We start from the raw sequence: 21,589 nt of genomic DNA, 5'->3' as shown, positions 1-21,589 counted from the left end.
TACTTCACATTAAGATGTGTGTCTTATTGCTTTGTAAGGGTTTGTTAACCTGCACAACCTCAGCAACATTATGATGAAGGCCTGTCAAAGCAGAGGAGGTGAAGCAAACATCTCATTCAGCTGAATGTGCAGAGCCCTCCGTGGTTGAGCACCAGAGAACAATAGCTGTGTTGAAAGTGTATGCGAGTTGGCTATGAGTCCAGAGCCTCCCTGTCCTCTCCCCCAGCAGGTGCTCAGATATCAATTATCAGCGGTTGTTTCTTCAGTCTGCATCTCCGGGAGTGCTTCTCTGTTCCAGTGTTTAATCTGAGGATGTCCCCGCTGAGGAAAAAATAAATCATAAAAGGTATCGCTTCGATTTCTCTCCGCTTGGCCCCTCTCAGTCTCGTCTGTCTGAGCAAAGAGGGCAACTTTGATGTCAACCAGCCGTGATGGGGTCTGGTGTTCATGAGAGGGGCCTCTGTTTTGGTCTGCAGACACTCAGACTGCAGGACCCTCCACTGGGCAGCACTCAAGGTTAAAGGGAGGGAGCGTCTGCAAATATTGATCCATCACAAGAGGCACATGTCTGTGGAATCTGATATGAAAACATGCATGTCACACGCATGTGTGTCTGTTTTTTTGAAGAATGTTAACAAATGCAACATCCACGTGACTCATTTAACCTAACACTTTTTGTTTTTCCAAACGTGTCAAAGTCTCTCTCCAAGGGCTCATTTAGCTCAACAATCTGATACACATACAGCCGGAGCCTTTAGCCCATACACTACTTTCATTTCCTCCACATTTCTGCATGTTTTCTGGAAGCTTACAGATACGGACGGAAAGACGGATGGTAGTGAAGGAGGAGTGGAGGTTTGTGTGAGACTGGTTTGTTTGAGTGCCCTCTAGTGGACGCAGTGTTTAACATTCATCTCAACATAGAGACCGAAGTAGCGATGGTTATATAGCTTAAAGCACAGGCTATCATTTATTTTCATTTCAGGAAGCAGAAATGAGCCTTAAAGCTTCACCTCACAGTCGATTTTGCCTTTAAACTGGTCAAGATTAGAAATCAAATTTAACCCAAATAAACAGCTAATCTACTTTAAGTAACCCTGTTTCATCCCTGTAGCTTGGAGAGTTTGTAGAAACCACAGCTACACTGTGCTGGAACATCTTGCCATGGATGAAAGGTAATACAAAGAAAATGTCTTAATTTGAATGCATTTCCATTTTGATATTCTCTATTACTGATTAGCTTAAAGCAATAGTTATTTTGTTTGACCCTCTGGTGTCTTGTTAGTCGTGCCAGAAGGAAAACTTTTCCTTGTTACTGATCTCTTGTTTTCAATGAATTAATAAGAAAAGGTGAGGTTTAGGGTGCTATAAGGAAGAGAAGATGGGAGCATCTCCTCAAGCCATTTTAACCCAAGTGGGGAACCAAAGAAACAAGATATAAAGAAATGAGAATGAAAAAGAAGTAATTGAATACACAAAGAAAAGATAATACTATTACAGAAGGACAAAAAGGCTGATTGTAGAATAAGGGTCTGTGGTCATTACTGCCATTTTTTTTGTCCAGGCATTTCCAAAAATCTTCTACTTCTCAATGACTTTAGACAGAATAACATGATGCTGGTGTCAGTTTTTAATGTTCAGGGTTCAGGTTTGCAACTATAGGTTAGAAGGGTCAAAATAAGGCATTAAAATGAGTGAAAATAGATCAGAAACATCAGGTTAGGAACGTTTAACACATGATTTTTGGATGTGCAACAGCAGCGTTTAGAATAGTTGGCCTTCGTATCCAAACCTAAATCGTCTGCAGGGCACATCAAAAGAAAAGGCTTGTGGACAGCGATCTGTTGTATTCCCTATAGATAATATATATAAAATGTAGTTTTATGAGGGGATTTCTTCTGTTCGTTGCAGCTGGTTTTGTATCGCACCTGTTGCTCGGAGACTGAGATGAAGTCGTTCATCGACTGTTTGTAGATATGCACCTAGAGATCAAACAGCATCAGAGATAAAAAACCTGACCATGACATGCCTGTAAACATCAAAGCTGTTTAATCTGCACAGGAAATAAAACCTCTGTTTGACAAATGATTGCTGGGAAGTTTGGTGAAAAGAAAAACCACAGGAATGACCTCTTAGTGCCACAGATGTCGCCAAAATCGAAGCAACACGAACACGGAGATTACCACTTTAAACACCAACCTCGCCTCCTTTCATCTTGTCACACATGACTCAAATCAGTCCTGGGCCGGTGTTATCAGCAGCTGCAGCCCCCGCAGTCTGCCTTCAAATGCAGAGATCTGATCCATGAACAGAGGAGGCCTTGTCCCTAAACCATCACAAGTGGTCAGCAATACTGCAGCCAAAGGGTTTGAACTTACTCCACCCCAAATACTGTAATGTGGTTTGGTTCAGCATGTTTTTTCTTACTTTTTTCAGTGCAGTTTTGTAGTAAATATTTTCAAAGGAAATGACTTTATTCTCCAGGTAGTGCCCCCAACCCACTGAATGATTGAAATAGAGCAAAGAGAGTAGCCTAGTGTAAAGATATGAGCAGTTGTTGTGTGCACATACCACCAGGGAAATCATGTGAAGCCACGTTTATCACCATCAGACCAGAAGTGCCTTTGAGATCTTTACACTTAAATACTTCAGCGGGGATGAAAGGTGGACAAATCTCTGTCGTATTCCCACAATCTAAGATTTCAAACCGTGGCTTAGCGTTTGTAGGCTCTCCGGCCAAGGAATGAAGGGACTGTTGTGTGGGATCTGTGGGGTCACATAGCTTGAGTGCCTAAAATCCAACCTGCTGCCATTAACACCTCGTCGGGAGAAGGTCGTGGAGCGGCTTTGAGAGGGATTTCAGCCACGTCCAGCCTTCAACAGTTGCTGTTTGGGCACAAAATTGACGCAGTATGCAGGGAACAGGTGGAGTGACGATGACGATGGCATTACGAAAACACTAAAATTAGAAAATGCCTTGTGCTTAAGAGTGGTGACCTATTCCGCCATGCATCTACTAGAGACTAGCGCTGTAGCTTATAATGTATAACAGCAACAAAATAAAGAATTAAGGGAAGGTTAGCTTGACTTTTACAATTTAACTGTACATAAAGATGGACGACATGCCACAATCTCCTACCATTATCCAAAAGTGAAGCCAACATATCCATGTGTGATGGATGCTGACAAGTTGCACTAGGGTCCTCATCAGGAGCCTAAGTCTGTTCAGAAAGGATCACATGGCAGAGCTGCAATTGCCTCTTATACTTACCAAAACCCAAGTCAAACTTATAAAACACTAAAGATCCCTCCATTTGGCACAACTACAGCAGAACAGCTTGTAGGTAGGTTTTCCACTGTTATGGAAAGGTCATTGACACTGATGATAGTGTGTTATGGTTTGTCTTGTGTATTGTCCTCTACTCCTCTACTCCAGTGCATGCAGCATTGAGGAGCTGCAATTGTCAATAGAGGTGTCAGCCATGGTGTTATGCCACTTTCTGTAGTATCAAATCACTAATTAATAAATAAATTAGCATGATAATAACTATCTGTAATAACAGAAAAACTATGTTGGGAAAAAAATAGTTTGACATGTATTTTGATTTAATAGTTTGACTTGTGTTCAATCTGTTAACATGGAAGAGGCAGGCTTTGTGACCTATACTTGCAGCAGGGGGCGCTCTAAATATTTGGCTTCACTCTTGGAAGGCTGTCATGTTGTCCATCATTTTATACATTCAATGCACTTGATGAAAAAGAGAGAAATATAGGAACATTAGCGTCACTTCTACGTCATGGGAGAAGAGTGTGTGAATGTAAACAGGATACAGCACTGACTCTGACATACACTCACTTAGCACATGCCTGTCCCTGTAGAGTACACACACCTATGACACAGCCCTGTTGGCTGCTGCACTGGCTCTCTGAAAGGTTAAATAAACCGGGATGATTAAAAGGCTCCTGTGGTGAATAATTCACCAGCCTCGATAAAGATGATGCGAGTTAAAGGCTCAAAAGTGGAGGCAGGTGATGAAAGGAATACTTCCTGCTCACCCGTCACCACCACCTTCTACACACAAAGATTAAAAAACAAACGCAAGTCAAACATGTGCATAGGTGTTAGGCAACAGATCTTATATGTGAGGCTCTTTAAACATAAACATGTGATGTCAAGCGTTTTCTATCCATCATGTCACGGACACAAAGGGATGAAGAGGAAGAGGGGGGAAGGATGTGATTAATGACTTTATGACTCTCCACACCTTTACTTGTTCAGATTTAGGAAAATAGTTTTCTTTCCCATCAGAGGTGAAGAAGACGTCGGTGCAGAGATCAATGCATGTTAGCTTTCAAGTGTTGACACTGACAAATGTATTTCATTCATAAGGAAAAGCTGATAATTACAGCTAGAGTGAACAAGTTAATAAATAAAAGTGTTATTAATTGTTATTTCATTAGCTCTTTAATCTTTAAACTATGCCACTGTCATTTGGCTGTAATCTGTCACCAGCTGTTGGTTTCAGTTAAACATTAAGTTATAGCAGCAAGCGCTAACTACACGACAGAGTAGACATTTTGTGCACTAGCAAATACTGCCCTGTGTGTTTTTCTACATGTAAAGTACTCTTGTTCTATCACTGTCTGAAGGCAATATACAGATTTATTGTAGTCAATTATTTGTAATTTATTAATTTAGATTTCCTTCAAACAGTACACTGCTAACCATGCTAACCTTTATGCTAGCTCTGAGATGTGTTGTTTACTTGCTGTCTCTCAGATCTGATTCTTGTGTCAGTACACGTTGATGTATTGCACTATGTCCACGACAGTATGTACTTTTTAGCATTAAACATGGATTTTGATGTGGTAGTCATTATATATGACTACCATATATGACAACTTCATATTTTTTATACTTCCGGGTCGCCAATACGCAGCAGGGGCTGACGCGGACATGAGCACCACATACTTCTGCGTCGATGTGTCCGTGACACACAGCAATTCTCCACCGAAACGCTTGAGGGCAGGGTGGTCTCTCTGATAACGGCTGATGAGCGGGAATCCCGGAAGTGCTGTAAATGCAGGAAATACAATGCCGCCGAGCGGACCAATCACAGGGCTTGCGGTCTGTGTCGGTTATACGCATAGTTACATTTCGGAGGAGGTGCACGTCAGCTACATGTGTAGGCCTCTGTGCAGGAACGGGAACTACGTGGACCTCCCGCGTAGGCTACGCCATCGATTCAACACAGAAGTATAAATCAGCCTTTTGTCACCCTCTTCTTTTTAATGGAAAATCCATCTAAACTTGGGATGGGGACCTGTCAGAAACCCTGAGGAAAACCTGAAGGACCCGGTTCTACGTTTTTCAAAACCTGAAATTCAACAGCCTTTGAGGTAATAGATTCTTCAATGGAGTCCTTTTGTTCATATGAAGTAGCTCCATCTTGAATGAAGTCAGTTAAAGTTACCTCATTTACTTCAGACATGTTCCCTAATTTTCACAGAGCTAAGATGGCAGCTACCGACTTCAATTCATCAACTGGTCCTTTAAATTCTGTTCATCTCTGTTTACAAACATTTCTGCAACAATTTAAGATTATTTGAGATTACTTAACATGTATATGAAATCCTGTAAGCCCATTCAGACACTGAAAACATTTAAGGTGTTATCCCTTTTGTTTATCATGCTTGGAAAAGCGAATGCCTGATCCATTCTGCATCTGTGGGCAGCTGCTGGTTCACATCCCCGTCTAATGAGAAGCATTCCTGCCAGAGAGAGGAAAAGATGGCCACTCTGCTAGTCCTTTAATTTTCAAGATTTGTGCTCTTTTGATTTTGGCTTCCCCCTAATCATCCCACTCCAGCGACACCAGGTTTCCCGAGGATGAATGTGTGTGTTTGTGTGTGTTTGCATGTGTGTGTGTCTGAGGGGAAGGGGAACTAACACATGTGGTTTTGGGTAGCCTTCAAGGGCAGGCCACATGTTACTTGAGTTGCACTTGAGTTGCTATCTGCTTGGTGAAGGTGGTGCAGAGGATGAAATGAGATAGGCAGTATGTGTTTTTCTGCTTCTTCCCCACAGAGAGGAATGCAGACAGTTTGGTTGGGGGTCTGTCATAACCCCACACCAGAAAGAAATCTAATGTTGCTGTGTTGTCCATGACGTCTGGCTTCCGTGCATCATGTCGATTGTTGCAGATAGGTGCAGAGCTGCAGAACATCTGGGGACATTAAAAAAAACTTGAATCACTTTTTTGAGCCCTTAAATAATGAAAGGTCTCACAATAAGAAAGAAAAGTTGTCTAAATGACAACAAATGTGTCCCAGTAGTATTGCTGTGGAGCTTTAAAGTATGTTTCCATATTGATAATGACTTATAAGAAAAAATGCCATGCTGTCCAAGGGTTAAAGACTTGTTTTAACTTTTGAAACCCTGATTTCTTTCTAGAAGTATCTCTTTAAATGGTTTGCTGTGAAAAGGAAATTCACTCTGTGCTGTCTGCTCTTTCCAGCAGATACTCAGAGTGTTTTTATGGCTTCACCAGACCTCTTGTGCATCATTTTAAGCACATATCCTGTAATTTAGTCTGACATTTTTGGTATCTTTGGAAGATCTGAGATCCCCGCAGGAACACAAGCTTCATTTCTGGAGGTTTGAAAAATGCCACACAACATGAGTTTATAAAAACTCAAGAGTTCAAGAGGTCAAAGTTTGGAGAGTTTAACAGACACAAGTGTTCTTGCAATGTCTTCTTCATAAAATAAAGCATAAAGGTTAACCCTTGTTATTTATAGTTAAGGAACAAAAAACATTAAAGTTTATATTAATGAGATTTTCTTCAAACTTTTCCTTACATCTCAATAAGTGTAAAGCTGCTGTGTGTCCTTCTAGGTGAGTGAGTGATTATCCTACATTTCCCAGAATGCATTTTGCTCAATTTCCCTCCATTCAGCTGTGAGCTACAGGTGTTTCAAGATGGCTTCTAAACAAGTCATGGAGCAGAAACTCAGAGCACAGCATAGCTTGTAGCTGCATTGTATCAAGGTAAACACTTATTTTAAACACTCTAGTTCTTCCTGGAGAGTTTCTGATTGTTGACCAAATAATGTTCAGTTTATTGAGACAAACTGGATGTTTAACTTTGTGGATTCTAAGAAAGAATAAGACCATTTTTGTGAGGTGCAAACAAAGTATTACTACATTTTCTACAGTTGGCCCTTTTCCACTAATACATGACTAAGGCATCTGTATTCCTTTATTTATTTTTCTGTTTGGTTTTCTGACATGAATGCATGAGGGGAGGATTTCATTTCAGTCCAGAACATGCTTGTTTGAGCAATGCATTGAACTTACACTTCATGTGTAATTTGGAACTTTGACTTTGTGTGAGTTGATTTTTAGGGAGCCACTTATATATTTAAATCCCCCTTTAATTTAGTTGGTACGAGATAGATAGAAATTACTGACTGTAGCTGCTAAATATCTACAATGATCAGTGGCTGGTTGCTCACCCTGTCGGTATGCTAATTTGCATAGCCACTTGTTGCTTTTTCTGCAGAGCATTAAATATTGTTGTTATGGGACCAATCAGACTGAAGTACACTGGTAATAACTTTTTTCATTTGGTAGGCAGTTAGTGGTTTGATTTAGCTTTTATACAAAAAAGAATAGTGCGCTCCAACTGGAAATGTTGCTGAACAGTCATCCACAAGAGTGAGGTTTCCCCTTTCGCATATCATTTAGTTTGACTCAGAAAATAATTTCGTTTTATGTTCAGTGGACGTCCAATTTGAAATACAGAAAGTTTAAAAGATTGAAAAAAGAACTGATGTCACATTTAAACTTCATATTTGATAAAACAATTTGTCTTGTGGTTGTATTTTCATCCTCAATGCAACAACTCATGTATTGTTTAACCAAATATTCCACTGAGGTCATGACATTGTGGCCTACAGTCTCTCTAAATTATACTTTTTGGAAGAAGCATCTGGCACAATAACGTCAAATGACAGTCAATCCATCCAACCAACAGAACAGAGCAGAGCGGTTCTTCATTCAAACACTGGGTAGTCATTTTTAACAGTGTAGGTTAACGGTCAGGCTTTACTGCATGGTGAAGCATCGTCCAGATCAGGGCCTCTGTGGGTCAGAAGTATTAGGGCTGTGGAACAGATGCACACGATTAACTCAGGCTACTTCAGATTAGTCGCCTTTTGAAGTTCAAGTTCCTTTTTTTGTGACATTTTCTTTTGGAGAACAGGGATGCCTTGAAACATGAGACAGAGGGGTTGGTTGAGCTGGGTCCGAGCAGGGGGGAGAGGTGGGGTGGGGTGGGGGTCTTTTTGGGTGGTCCCCTCCAGAATGAGGAATGCTGAAAGTTTGCTTTTGAGCTCAAACAGATTGCTCTGTCACTCAGTATCTGATCTGGCCTTGAAAACCCAAATCTAACAACCTGGAATTATGCACACTTCACCTTAAAGCTGTGCTGACCTCCATCTGGATTAACCAGTGAATAATACATGTTTTAACTTAGGGTGAAGGGTCACTGGGAACACTGATTGAAAGTACAAGCAGGGATCAGTTTTATCATACATTTAATTTTTTTAAACGAACATTTCAAGTGTGCTTCTGATTCGATGTCCCCACATCTCTTCCTGCTTTAGGCCCTAGTTCATCATAACACTTACGTACCTATTCTTCTTTTATGGAAGAACACTAATGTTGATGAAAAACACTCTGACAATAACAGGTTGCATGCTGGTCCAGCTTTTTTTCAGTCTGTGAACCTGTGCAGCAGGCAGGGTGTTGGCGGCTGCAGACTTTGCAAGACTGAAATACCTTTACACCTTACATCTACAGTGATGTTAATGGTAAAGGATCAGCCTGCATACAGTTTCTTGGATATGATGCAGGTAGCTGCAAAGAGGTGGAACATGATGATTGTATCAATACATGCAGACTTCAAAGTGTATGTCTTTTTTAGCCTTACTATCTTTTAATGAAGAAGAAGGAAGAACCACCTTTATGTGAAACTTTTGTTATCCTTTAATTTGACCTATTATGAATGGATACGACTTCATGACACTATGTGTAGGTAAGGTGTTAAAGATGGAAGGACTTTTCTAGGTTGTTGTTTTTTCTAACAATCATTAGCTAATAAAAGATCCACCTTGCAGCAGATAAGTTCAACATAGCAAGTCTGAGAGTGCAGGGAATTAGGCTTCTCAGAGTGTACCTTATCATTTATAATCTGTGCAATTTACACATATCTGAAATGTTAATTTAACCCCACTTTACAGCCTCAAGATGCACAACATGTTAGGTCACCTCCTTTTTGTTCTACTCTATCAGTCAAATGTATGTGTAATGTTAAACCTAATGTAAAAAAAATTGTCACATTCAATTCTCACCAGTGTAAAAAAAAGTTGTAGTGGAGGACAACCACTTTCACTCTTTATTTTTCAGAGTCAGCAGACATTTAAAAATGTATTTTATCACATTTGTTGGCTTAAAGGGAAATAGTTTTTAAAGCATGAAGGGACAACAGTCTTGAAACAAGGCATTCATTTCACTGATGTAATACCTGTTGCATTGATGATTCAAGAAGTGCAGAGCAGTATGATGAGTTCAGGTCGTGTTGTAAGAATACATTTACTGCAAATGAATTTGGAGAGAAAAAACAACACATGTACACTATCAGGAATCCAGTTTGGAGACAATAGTGCATTGTGTTTTTAATTTACAAAGCATGCATGCTAATCAAAAGGAGCTCAGCTTAGAGTCACACTCCCTGTCAGGGACTCTCTCGTCCTCAACATAAATCTGATACACGTTTATTAAATGGGAACCAAATGTTTAAAAATGATGAATTACTTCGCTTATTCCAAGAACATGTGTGTCACAGAATGTGCAACTGCACGCAACAAAACAAGGGATGAAAAATGAGGGAGGTAAATATTAAACACTGAACAGATATGTCTTTATCTACATGCTACATTGGGCCTCGTAAATTAAAGGGTGAACAGTGGAGGATAATTATTGAACGCCACATGAAAACAATAACAGCAGCTCTCAATGATGATGAAACATGACTGCATCCACCTAGAGCAGCCAAAAAGGAGTTTCTGTCACCCACTCCTTCTCGGTATTCCTCTTTAATGGAGGTGATTATGAAAAGGGTCGGAGGATTTTTTGTGCAACAGTCATAATTTTTACTAAACAGCTTAAAAATCCTTCATCTGAGCAAGATGAGCTATTTAAAATCAAGATATGCACAAAATTTTAGCAACAATAAGAGTCCAACCTTATTAAAAGCAAGACAAAAACATGTTTTAAAGAGATGTGTGTGTTTCAGCATTGACACCGCTAAAATCTGTGTTGATTTCAAGCTGTTCTCAGGCTCTCTGACAGATTATGACGTAAGTGTTTTGAGATAGGGTAGATATTGTCAGACCTTTCTCTCGGTCACTCCTCTCATCTGTTTAAAACATGCTGGATGGACATGGACCAGACATAAAAAAAACTGCCTAGAGATGGAGTCGGTGAAATGTTTGAAAATCTTTTACCTCACAACTCATTAGTAATGAAGTGTTTGAAAGAGTGCGGCTTGGAGAGGAGAAGAGGAGGGGAGGAGTGAGACTGTTTCAGGCCCGGTGACAAATCCTCTGCAGGTTTTTAAAGACTGAAAAAGTTATACAACACTTTGACCCCACCATTAATAAACTCTTATAGAGGCTTCTGAGGCTTTTTTCTTCTTCAGTGTCCTCTGTTCATGTAACCGGTGGAAATCTGCGTTGTGTTTGTTTAAAGTTGACTGACGACCAACACCAGGACTTCGTTTGTTCTGCGTTTATTCTCTGTTAAAATATGGAGAGAATATTGTGTCTTTAATATGCAATCAAAAATAATGGATTTGAGAACAAAAAACAATTTTGCAAACAAAATTATGATTTGAAAAATATGAAATAATGCTATGAATAAAGGAAATATATTTGTGATTAAAAATGTATCTTTATAAATCCACTCTTTTTTTGTTACAAACAAAATTATTATTCTCACGAACCACAGATTCGTTTGCGTTTCCAGTTTTTGCGTTTGCGTTTCCAGTTTTTGCGTTTGCGTTTCCAGTTTTTGCATTTGCGTTTCTACATAACTGTCATGGGCGGGACCTCCCCTGAGAGATGCAAGAAGCCTCCTGATTGGTCAGTCTCACTCAGAGAGACGGTGTGACAACTTCCGCCCCAACAAGTTGTTGCCGTGAAGGGAGACATATCAACATCGAGAAACAGGTACGTGTTGCGTAACATACCTGTCTATTTTCTGTCTTATTGGTGCTATTAAGGTTACACTTGTCGTTCGTTCTTCCAGTGTTTTTTTCCCCTAACCGTTTTAGACGGCGGTATCAGACATTAACACTTAACACGCTGTGTGCTCGTCATTAGTGACTGACTTTATTACCGCCCGGCTTTAGTGACAGTTATCCTAATTTCATAGTTATCGGCCTGTTTATAAATAAATAAACGAACTTTTTCATTAGATATACTATCAGAACAAATCAGGAGGCATGTGTGTGGATTGTTGAGGGGTCATTCCTCCTTTAAGTTAAGTAAAAAGAAACTAAAAGCATAAAAGGGGCCATATTTTCACTGATCTTCAACCCTTAGGGTTTGATCATGTTTTATTTATCACTGTCGCTGGCACCAGAAAGCAGCATCAGGAAGCAGTTTACTGAGGTAACTGTTATTATGAGCCGGGCGGTAATAAAGTCAGTCACTTATGACGAGCACACAGCGTGTTAGGTGTTAATGTCTGATACCGCCGTCTAAAACGGTTAGGGGAAAAAAACACTGGAAGAACGAACAACAAGTGTAACCTTAAAAGCACCAATAAGACAGAAAATAGACAGGTATGTTACGCAAAACGTACCTGTTTCTCGATGTTGATATGTCTCCCTTCGCGGTTTTATCGACCTACTGGTTTCTACGCTAACTGGTTTCCATGATCCAGCTGTGTTGTATTTACTTACAGACAGGCGCTGTGTTCTGCTTCAGACACAAGATTCGCCACACATTTAGAAACATATTAACAGAAGTTCTTGGGTCTCATCTCACATCTACTGAAGCAACAATGGTCGGATCAGTGAGCAGTGCATCACAGCTACCCACGAAAGTCATTAAATATGTAAAAATAAAGTATTTTCAAACTTAAACGGAGTTGGATTCGTTCCCACGAGAGCAAAATATGATTAAGTCAAGAGACCGCTACCTAAGCTCGTGAGCCACAAAGCTCACATTGATTCAGTGATTCTGACAGGTATCAATCAACTACGTCATCATCCAGGTCACAGCCAGGGAAGATGTTAGTCTGTGTTCACCTGAAACAACTGGTTTCCTTGAGTTCATATCAGGAAATACTGGACCATGTTTAGCGAAAGTTTCCTCCAAACTACGGCCTTATTAACCTCTGAACTGCAGCACACTACTACACCTTACTTTGTCACAGGTAAATACTTTATAACGGTGACCATCTAACCCACAGAACTCGGTTAAAATACACCTTTAGACGGTTTACGTGGAGCCGTGGGAACACAGTGCAGGAGGAGTTTTCAAGTCGTGCCTCAGTTAGAGTCTACTGCAGGAAGAATAACTCCGGTGAAGGAATCACAGGATCACAGACATCTACAAAAATATATGCAAAGACGAACAAAAACACAGACTCGATCTTACGCGAACAAAATTCACGAGTCCAAAAGTCTCATTCCACAAACATAACCACTGTGCCACGAACTCTACTGAAATGATATAGCTCTGTCACTGAAATATTATACACGCTCACGTGGGGTAACATTTTGGTCTGTGCTCGTCTAAAACAACAGGTTACTCTGTGTCTGTGTGAGGAAATACCTCAATATATTTAGTAAGGTGTTTGTAGGTAGAGATGCTTTATTAGCTGCTGCCTTACAGCACACTTCAGAACTACACATATTCACAAAGGCAAAAAGTGACGAACATCAGGTAAAGTGTTACCTGGCGTGGAGTTCAATAATGTTTTAAATAGTGATTATAAAATACATTGCGGAGCAACACTGTCCTTTGTCTTTTCTTAGCTGTATTTTTGTAGATGTCTGTGATCTTGTGATTCCTTCACCAGAGTTATTCTTCCTGCAGTAGACTCTAACTGAGACATGACTTGAAAACTCCTCCTGCACTGTGTTCCCACGGCTCCACGTAAACCGTCTAAAGGTGTATTTTAACCGAGTTCTGTGGGTTAGATGGTCACCGTTATAAAGTATTTACCTGTCACAGAGTGAGGTGTAGTAGTGTGCTGCAGTTCAGAGGTTAATGAGGCCGAAGTTTGGAGGAAACTTTCGCTAAACATGGTCCAGTATTTCCTGATATGAACTCAAGGAAACCAGTTGTTTCAGGTGAACACAGACTAACATCTTCCCTGGCTGTGACCTGGATGATGACGTAGTTGATTGATACCTGTCAGAATCACTGAATCAATGTGAGCTTCGTGGCTCACGAGCTTAGGTAGCGGTCTCTTGATTTAATCATATTTTGCTCTCGTGGGAACGAATCCAACTCCGTTTAAGTTTGAAAATACTTTATTTTTACATATTTAATGACTTTCGTGGGTAGCTGTGATGCACTGCTCACTGATCCGACCATTGTTGCTGCAGTAGATGTGAGATGAGACCCGAGAACTTCTGTTAATATGTTTCTAAATGTGTGGCGAATCTTGTGTCTGAAGCAGAACACAGCGCCTGTCTGTAAGTAAATACAACACAGCTGGATCACGGAAACCAGTTAGCGTAGAAACCAGTAGGGCGATAACAGCGGCAACAACTTGTTGGGGCGGAAGTTGTCACACCGTCTCTCTGAGTGAGACTGACCAATCAGGAGGCTTCTGGCATCTCTCAGGGGAGGTCCCGCCCATGACAGTTATGTAGAAACGCAAATGCAAAAACTGGAAACGCAAACGCAAAAACTGGAAACGCAAACGCAAAAACTGGAAACGCAAACGCAAAAACTGGAAACGCAAACGAATCTGTGGTTCGTGAGAATAATAATTTTGTTTGTAACAAAAAAAGAGTGGATTTATAAAGATACATTTTTAATCACAAATATATTTCCTTTATTCATAGCATTATTTCATATTTTTCAAATCATAATTTTGTTTGCAAAATTGTTTTTTGTTCTCAAATCCATTATTTTTGATTGCATATTAAAGACACAATATTCTCTCCATATTAAAACAGACAGACAAGAACCTCAGAGTTTATAAAGTATGCAGCCCGCCTCCGGTCCTCTCCCCAAGGGATAACATACAAAAAGGCCTGCGTAACAAGCATAAACATTACACTCACATAAAGGATATAAAACACAATAATCATACCTGTTAAAACAGACAGACAAGAACCTCAGAGTTTATAAAGTATGCAGCCCGCCTCCGCTCCTGCACAGATGAAAGCACATTTCGACTAGCTTAAACCTTCAGTGCACGTAAACCAGCACATGCATGTTCAGTTAGTCTGCTTAACCATGACTTTAAAAAGGAATAAAAGTAAACTCTGTTTAATATACACATAGGAACACTATACAGGACAAAAGCACACATAGAATAAGTAAATATATGGAAACAGAAAAGTAAAGTGACGGACACCTACCTCTCCCCAAGGGATAACATACAAAAGGGGAGAGGGAAGGGGGCAAATGAAATATAAAGGTCAAGATACCAACGAAGAAGAAAATGACCGGAAGACAAGGCCGCACTTCAAAATACTTTTGGGAAAAGAAATATACAAAGAGGTTCTACACACACACAGGTATACTTTGTGAAATTATAAAGAAATAATAATTAATACTGCATTTTAACCCTGTTACATTCAGACTTTACTCAGTGTTTCACTTTCAATGGTGACTCTGAAGGAAACACACCTTGACTCACTGATGGCATACAGTGCTCTCTGTCTTTTTTAGGATCCCTATTTGCACAAGCATAAGAATGGCTTTTCTTCCACATACAGTCATACATACTTACACACAATACAACATAATAATCAAACAAAGGTAGAGCAAAAACAGATCCTCTTAATTAACAAAATATAGACAGGATAGACAAAAAATTGCCTTTTTACAACAGTTATCACAAGTTCTCACATTTCATGATTTCTTTTCTACTTTTCTACTTCTTTAATAGATATAAATCACCATACAATACATTGAGCTGATCTTTATTACTTTCTTGAGTAATATACACTGGCAAGTAATTCCACACGACCATGGCTCTACTTTTTCTGTATTATACCTGTTCTCACTTTTCTTTTACTGAAGTAGATCCTGATATGTGTTTTTTGTAGAAACTCCAAGAGCACGCTGGGAGCTCACACCTCTGCACAGACCAAAAATATTCTATAATAAGGTAAGAAACTTCAGCAACTTTGCAATAACATGGGATTTGTCACAACTCAGTGAACAAGATGTTGCATGTTACCACTTTAATGCAGATGCAAGGAAAGTGTGAGGTAATTTTAAGCATTGTGCACATAACAGCACCAAAATGAACACTAGAGCAAGTGAGTGCAATCAACAGAGAAGTTCAATTTAGTACAAAGTCAGAATGTGAGGTCTAAAAATGTGTGTTTGATGAAGTGTGTATCATTTAAATAGTCTCACTTTGGTAATGTTAACAAGAAGAAAACTCCACTTTTTCGCATGTTTCTCAAACCTGTTAATACCGTCATCTGCATGGTAGCTCTGCTGTATATTCACCACTCACCCTGAGACTAACATCAGTGTTGTGTAAGAGATAAATTGCTTGTTAGTGTTTCAGATCCACCACCAGTGCTTAAGCATGAATCAGATCTGCCTTACTTGCCCGTTGATGATTCAGATCCTCTACATTTGCTTGTTTTTAAGTCAAATCCACCATTACAGCTTGTTTGTGACTCTGTTTGGTCTCTTGTTTGTGAGTCAGATCTAGTTTTATTCTAAATTGAGTGGGTACATCCTTGGCCTTGGCTACCTTCTTCCAGAAAGTGTTGTAAAAAATGGATTTACTACAAGTCAAAGACAGAGAAAAAGATATTCCAGCAAAGGGTAAAAATAATAACTGTCATGATACATTTAAATTTCCAAATCAAATGGTCGTTTATATTAAAGATTCTTCCTCCAGTTAATTCATATTTGTAGGTCTTCATTCATTTAATTGTTAGACTTAATATATCTCTTATTTTTCAAGTGGATTAACAATTACTTTTGATTGGTTGTTAGAAATATAGTCCAAGCTGTAATCTGAGCTTGGGATCACTAACCGTAATGAAAACACAGCACTTCTATCGCCTCCAAGAGTGAGATGTGAAGCCAAAATACCCACTCCATGGGCGTTGATATATTGTGCTGGTTGAGCCAAGGCATGCGTAGAAGCGAGCGAAGCCACAGGAGTGATGTCAAACTCCTCTGAGCCAAACTTGCATTGATGATACCGGGGCTGTTTTTCTGTCCATTTGAATACAGGTCAAGTATAAGTTGCAAGTATTTTAGAAGCTTTAGTGGTTAGTTACAAAAAGATCAGACAACTGTATTTTTTTGCTTCTGTGTAATTACTTTTTTCAGCAAAAGAAGTTGGATTTTAGAATTAAAGCATTGGTTTCTATGAGCCTTTGAGCAAACAACCAATGATGTCATTGTTCTGCTTGAGTCCCTCGCTAACATCCCATGCTTTAGCTAACTTTTCCTTTTAGCTAGCTCTTTAGTCAACTGGTTCATTGTGAAGGTTTTGACTTTTCTTTTCATAATAAGTTAACAGTTATAATGATCAGCAATAAGACAAAGTATCACTTTTTGAAAAACAAACAGGATAGAATATAGTGCTAGCATAGAGCTAATTTAGCTATCAGGGAAAATCCAAGCCAGAGAGATGTTGTTATAACCTGGAAGCCCAGGTGTTGTTTTTATAATTGACCTTTAGTCACCTGTAAAGCATTACAGAACTTTTTAAAACCATCTCTACAAACTAATGAACACTTTATGAAGTATGACTTTAACTGGTTCTGCTATGTTTATGTACTTTCAGGCAAATCCAAACCACCTTGTACTTTAAGAAATGGTTAAAGAGCATGTCATGAAAGGTATTTGTGAAGGCAGATTGATCCAGCTCACAAATGGGGCTCATAGTTTATAGCCTGTAGACACACCCTCTGCTTCTGCTTCATATTCAGTGTCCAATACACAAAGCAGCAAATACCCCACAGTGATGTATAAAAGAATGAGGATTATTTTTTCAATTTACTCAGCCCTTGATGTTATGCAAACAAGATGGAGCGGAGAGGAAAAAAACTGGTTAGTTGGACACCAAGGAATCTATTTCTTAAATCCAGAGTAGAGAAATCTGTGAGGCTTTAAGTTTTAATGTAGTGCAGCTGATCTCCCCCCCAGCCTTCACAGCCTCACTCCATCTTTCAATCATAAGATTATAACAGATTCTTAATGGGACACAGACCCCACATTCCCCCGGTCTGTAACAGGCCCACAGGCATCCAAATCATATTGTTCACATTCAGCCTGAAACAATCTGAAGATGACAAAAAATCTGTGACACACACTGTCGAACACACTGTTCTCATCAGGCCATGGCCGGGAGGAGAGGGAGGTGATGATCCTCACATTGTGCTTAAGCTCCTCTGTAACTGCGAACCTGAAGCTCAACAAAAACAAGAAGAAAGCTGTTTGTGATCAATGCTGGGGTGTTTGTCGTTGGATATTAGAGACTTTTCTGCAACTATCTCTGATTTCTATCCAGTTTGATTTTGATCCAGTTATACAACTGTTGGTTTGAATTTTGTTGCTAAATTTAGAGGGTATGTTCCCAAAATAAGATTTTTATTCAGTTGAAAAGGCAATATGTATATGCTTGCAGACCTGAGATGAAGTCTTAGTATTTATTGCTCCTTGCTTGTATTTTAGAAATGTATTGATATTCACAATCTGAACATAAAGTTTCCAATTTGCTCTTAAAGAAATGCTTTCCTGGTTTTTGATCTTCTTGCACTCATTTTGGGATCAAAATGGTCATTAAAAAAGGTTGCTAACTCATCCTTTGATTCCCCTTTGTGATTCTTTACACAACACATTCTGATTCTGTAAATGTGTTCGAGTCAGTGCAACACCTTGAGTGTTTTTACAGAAATTCTTAATAATAGGAAGTGTCAGGAGTCCTGATGCAACATACAGGGCAACCTCTGATCTATGTGTTTCATTTCTCATGAACTAGTGCAGCACTGTATGCAGGGTTGTGCCCAGAGGGGTGACCAGAGGTGGCACGGCCCCCCCTTAAGAATCTGGTTTGCCACCCTAGGTACCACCCCAAAAGTCTGAACTATGACTCGCTTTTACGCTTTGTCAGAGGCAGGGCTCATATTAAAATCTACTATCTTAGGCTTTGTTGTATCAGGCTGCTAGTAGCTTCCTTCCCTTTGGTTGGTTCTCTAAATCAAAGAGAAATACTTTGTCTATTTCATAAGACAGGTGCATAGAAGAGGAATCGGCTATTAAAATTTTCAAGCAACCTTATTCACATAATCTTACTATCAAAAATACTTTTATTAGAAACATTTCTATACCAAAAATGTGCCAATATTTGTATTAAAATTCAAGATTTGACTTTGGTCAAGCATGATTTTTGAATCCTCAAAGACCTAAAGTTGCAAGTTTCATAAGTTGCTACTCTGTTGTGTTGCTTTTTAAGGTTTGAAAAATGTTACACAGGAATACAAAATCTTATTGTTCTTATATGTTGGTCGTTAAAGTGGATATGATTAGTAGATACAAAGGGCTTTTCAAATGTGATTCATTCATGGGTGTGTGTGCACATACTTAATGCCACCCCCGCCATAAGTCAGTTCTGCAGTTGGGCCACCCCAAAAATCTGTGCACGCCCCCCTGACTGTTCTTTTCCTTATGGTAACTGTATTTTGTTGAAGTCTGTAAAATAAACAGAATGTTTTTTTCAGCTGCACTTACTATAGTTGTCAACGTATCAGAGCAAACTGTGGTGTCATGACTCATCAATATACCTGCATAAACATCTGATGGTATGGGGAGGAGAACAACATACTGGTGAACAGTCTGTTTGCTTTGACACATGCACCCCACCTCAGAAACTAAGGGCATTTCTTTGAGTTCAGTGAATGTGTGAATACAGCTTATGTTCCAGAGCAGGAGTTTAAGTTATTTCTATTATTGTTGATATAACTTTGAATGAGGTTTTCTTCACTCCTGAACCAGAACTTGGAATTTGGCTCCTAAAATGTGTCTTCATGTTTTAGCAGGTGAAACACTTTAGCCTTTAAATGTGTTTGAACCACTCTTAACTCAAACTGGTTCATTTGAAGAATACTGCTCGCGTTGGATTGGTATATTTTCTGTTTCAACACCCTCTAAAGCAAACCAAGGACTCAAATAAAAATCTCTAAAGAAGGCCTGTGAGGATATAATGTTGGAATGCTTTTGTTCTTCAGTGAGCCACAGAAAAAGTCTTAGTTCCTCATCATGAGTTTGGCAAACACAGGGGGCTCCATAGTGTCCTCAGTACTCGGTCTTTAAAGATGTTTTCTGGGTCACTGAAGCAGAACCTGATGCTCTCACTTACATCACACATGCACACAGACACACACGCGCAGACACACACTGGAGGATGAATGAAGGGGTAGCAAAGATTTTGTGTCTCCAAGACTAAAAGATTTCCACCAACGCACACTAACGTGGAAAACGAGAACACTTTGGTGCCTTGGGAGTTAAATTACACACACAAGCACCCAAAGATGCAAACAGACATGCATGCACACACACAGTGACTTATGAGGGAGTCAGACACTGCTGAGTGGGTGCATTGTTGATGACAAGGGCCCATGAAGGAAGGACAGGCTTCCTGTCTGTGATCTTGTTGTCGTGGCGACAGCAGGGCCCGGTCAAATAGATTAGCTGACATGCTTTGATCTTTAAGAGGGAAACCAAAGAGGATCCTTAAATTGGCACAACTTTTCCACATTAAACAAACCGCAGGCATAGTTTTAGAGTTCCTCTGTCAACGACTGCAGTCTGGCTCGATGCTAGTTGGAAAAATCAGCACTTTGAAACTCATAAAGCGGCATGTTGTTAGTTTGGAGACAAAACAATTTATCTGAGGCAGGAAACATTTGATTGGACATGATAAATATCAGCGAGAGGGGCCGATTACATACTCTTTATAGGTACAATCTTTAGAACTTTAACATTTGGAGCAGAATAAGAACAAAGGTCAGCTAATCTAATGTGCCACAGTACAGTATGTGTTGCCTTTATGGTATATTTCTGTGTTTTTACAATAAAGGCTATCTTTTGCATGTCAAACATAGCTCCTGCATGTTGGGAGATGCATGAATCAGTCATCTTATTTGGTGCATAAGTCTGCAAGACATGCACGTTTACATTTTGGAGTATGCCTCAGCTCCTCTGTGAGCCTCAGTGGCCCACTGGTGCCCACAACCCCAGTCTTTGCATCGCTCCACAGAGACACCTGATCCTTAAACATACGTCCAATCTTCATAGACCTACAATGCACCAGTCAAGCTCATCAGATAGGGACTTAAGGTTATCTTCATCCACCAGTTTTTAAGCACATTTTTAATTTGCACATTGTTGCATCAAACTGGAATAAGGTGAAAAAACGTTAAGCTACTTGGCTTGTTAAGGTAACTTAAAGCTACTGTAAATAACTTATATTTTGTGTTGATTTTTGTGACCCTCGTTGACACTGCAGGAAGTCTTATCTCTTTGTCCTGTATCTACCTGTGTTATAGTCTCTAAAACAAATTACTGCACTAGGAAATGTAAGAGGCTCTTTTGGCACTATGCTCTGATCCTGTGGTGACAGGAGGCATTAAGGTGACATCAAAGATTTTTTTAACTCTTCCTCCTGATGTTCTCATTTGATTTTTCTGCATCAAAAACTAGACATGTAAATTAAGGCGGACAAATATCATTCAATGCACCTTTATTGTATTATTGATCCTCTCCTTCTCTTATACTGTGGATGTCATGATGCTGCTCACTGTAGCCTGCTTAAAAATATGGTACAGAAACATCATTGATTAAAGAAAGGCTATTGTTCCCTTTCTCTATTGCTGCCAATGAAAACATAACATAGCACACATCAGTTTCTGAAGAATATTTTAAGTTTTAATAGAACTTTAATCTCGGCTTGGAAGCTGATATTGATATTCACAGTGTAATGACAGACTTGTAAAGTCCATCTAAATGTAGTTATCCTTTATTGACACCCATAGGATTTCTGCACATAGCCCATTGTATGTACTAAGGTGACGTGGGCATGCTGCAACCAGGAACCAATACTTGCCAAATGTTTTTGGTGAAAGGTCCGGACAAAGGCTCAAACATAGACCCTATTAGGGACTGTACTATTACTAATGGACTGTGCTACTTTGGTTTTAATAAGCTGGGATGTAGCTGAACAGACCAAGGTTCTGTGATTTTTCTTTTTGTTAACACATCAAAGAATATAACAATACAACACATACAAACA

The 21,589-nt window shown here is 39.5% G+C and overlaps 1 long non-coding RNA gene across 1 annotated transcript; it reads left to right on the top strand.

Annotated features, from left to right (window-relative positions):
* The first annotated feature begins 6,939 nt into the window (after positions 1 to 6,939).
* On the top strand, positions 6,940 to 18,062 carry LOC117827019. The gene is made up of 3 exons (XR_004634127.1): positions 6,940 to 7,051; positions 15,369 to 15,430; positions 17,637 to 18,062. It is a non-coding gene; the product is annotated as an uncharacterized LOC117827019 (long non-coding RNA).
* The last annotated feature ends 3,527 nt before the right edge of the window (positions 18,063 to 21,589 follow it).

This window comes from Notolabrus celidotus, chromosome 15 (genome assembly GCF_009762535.1).
Source record: "Notolabrus celidotus isolate fNotCel1 chromosome 15, fNotCel1.pri, whole genome shotgun sequence".
Lineage (NCBI taxonomy): Eukaryota > Metazoa > Chordata > Actinopteri > Labriformes > Labridae > Notolabrus > Notolabrus celidotus.
Note: the sequence above shows the minus strand (reverse complement) of the source record. Positions and strands in the feature narration are given on the sequence as shown.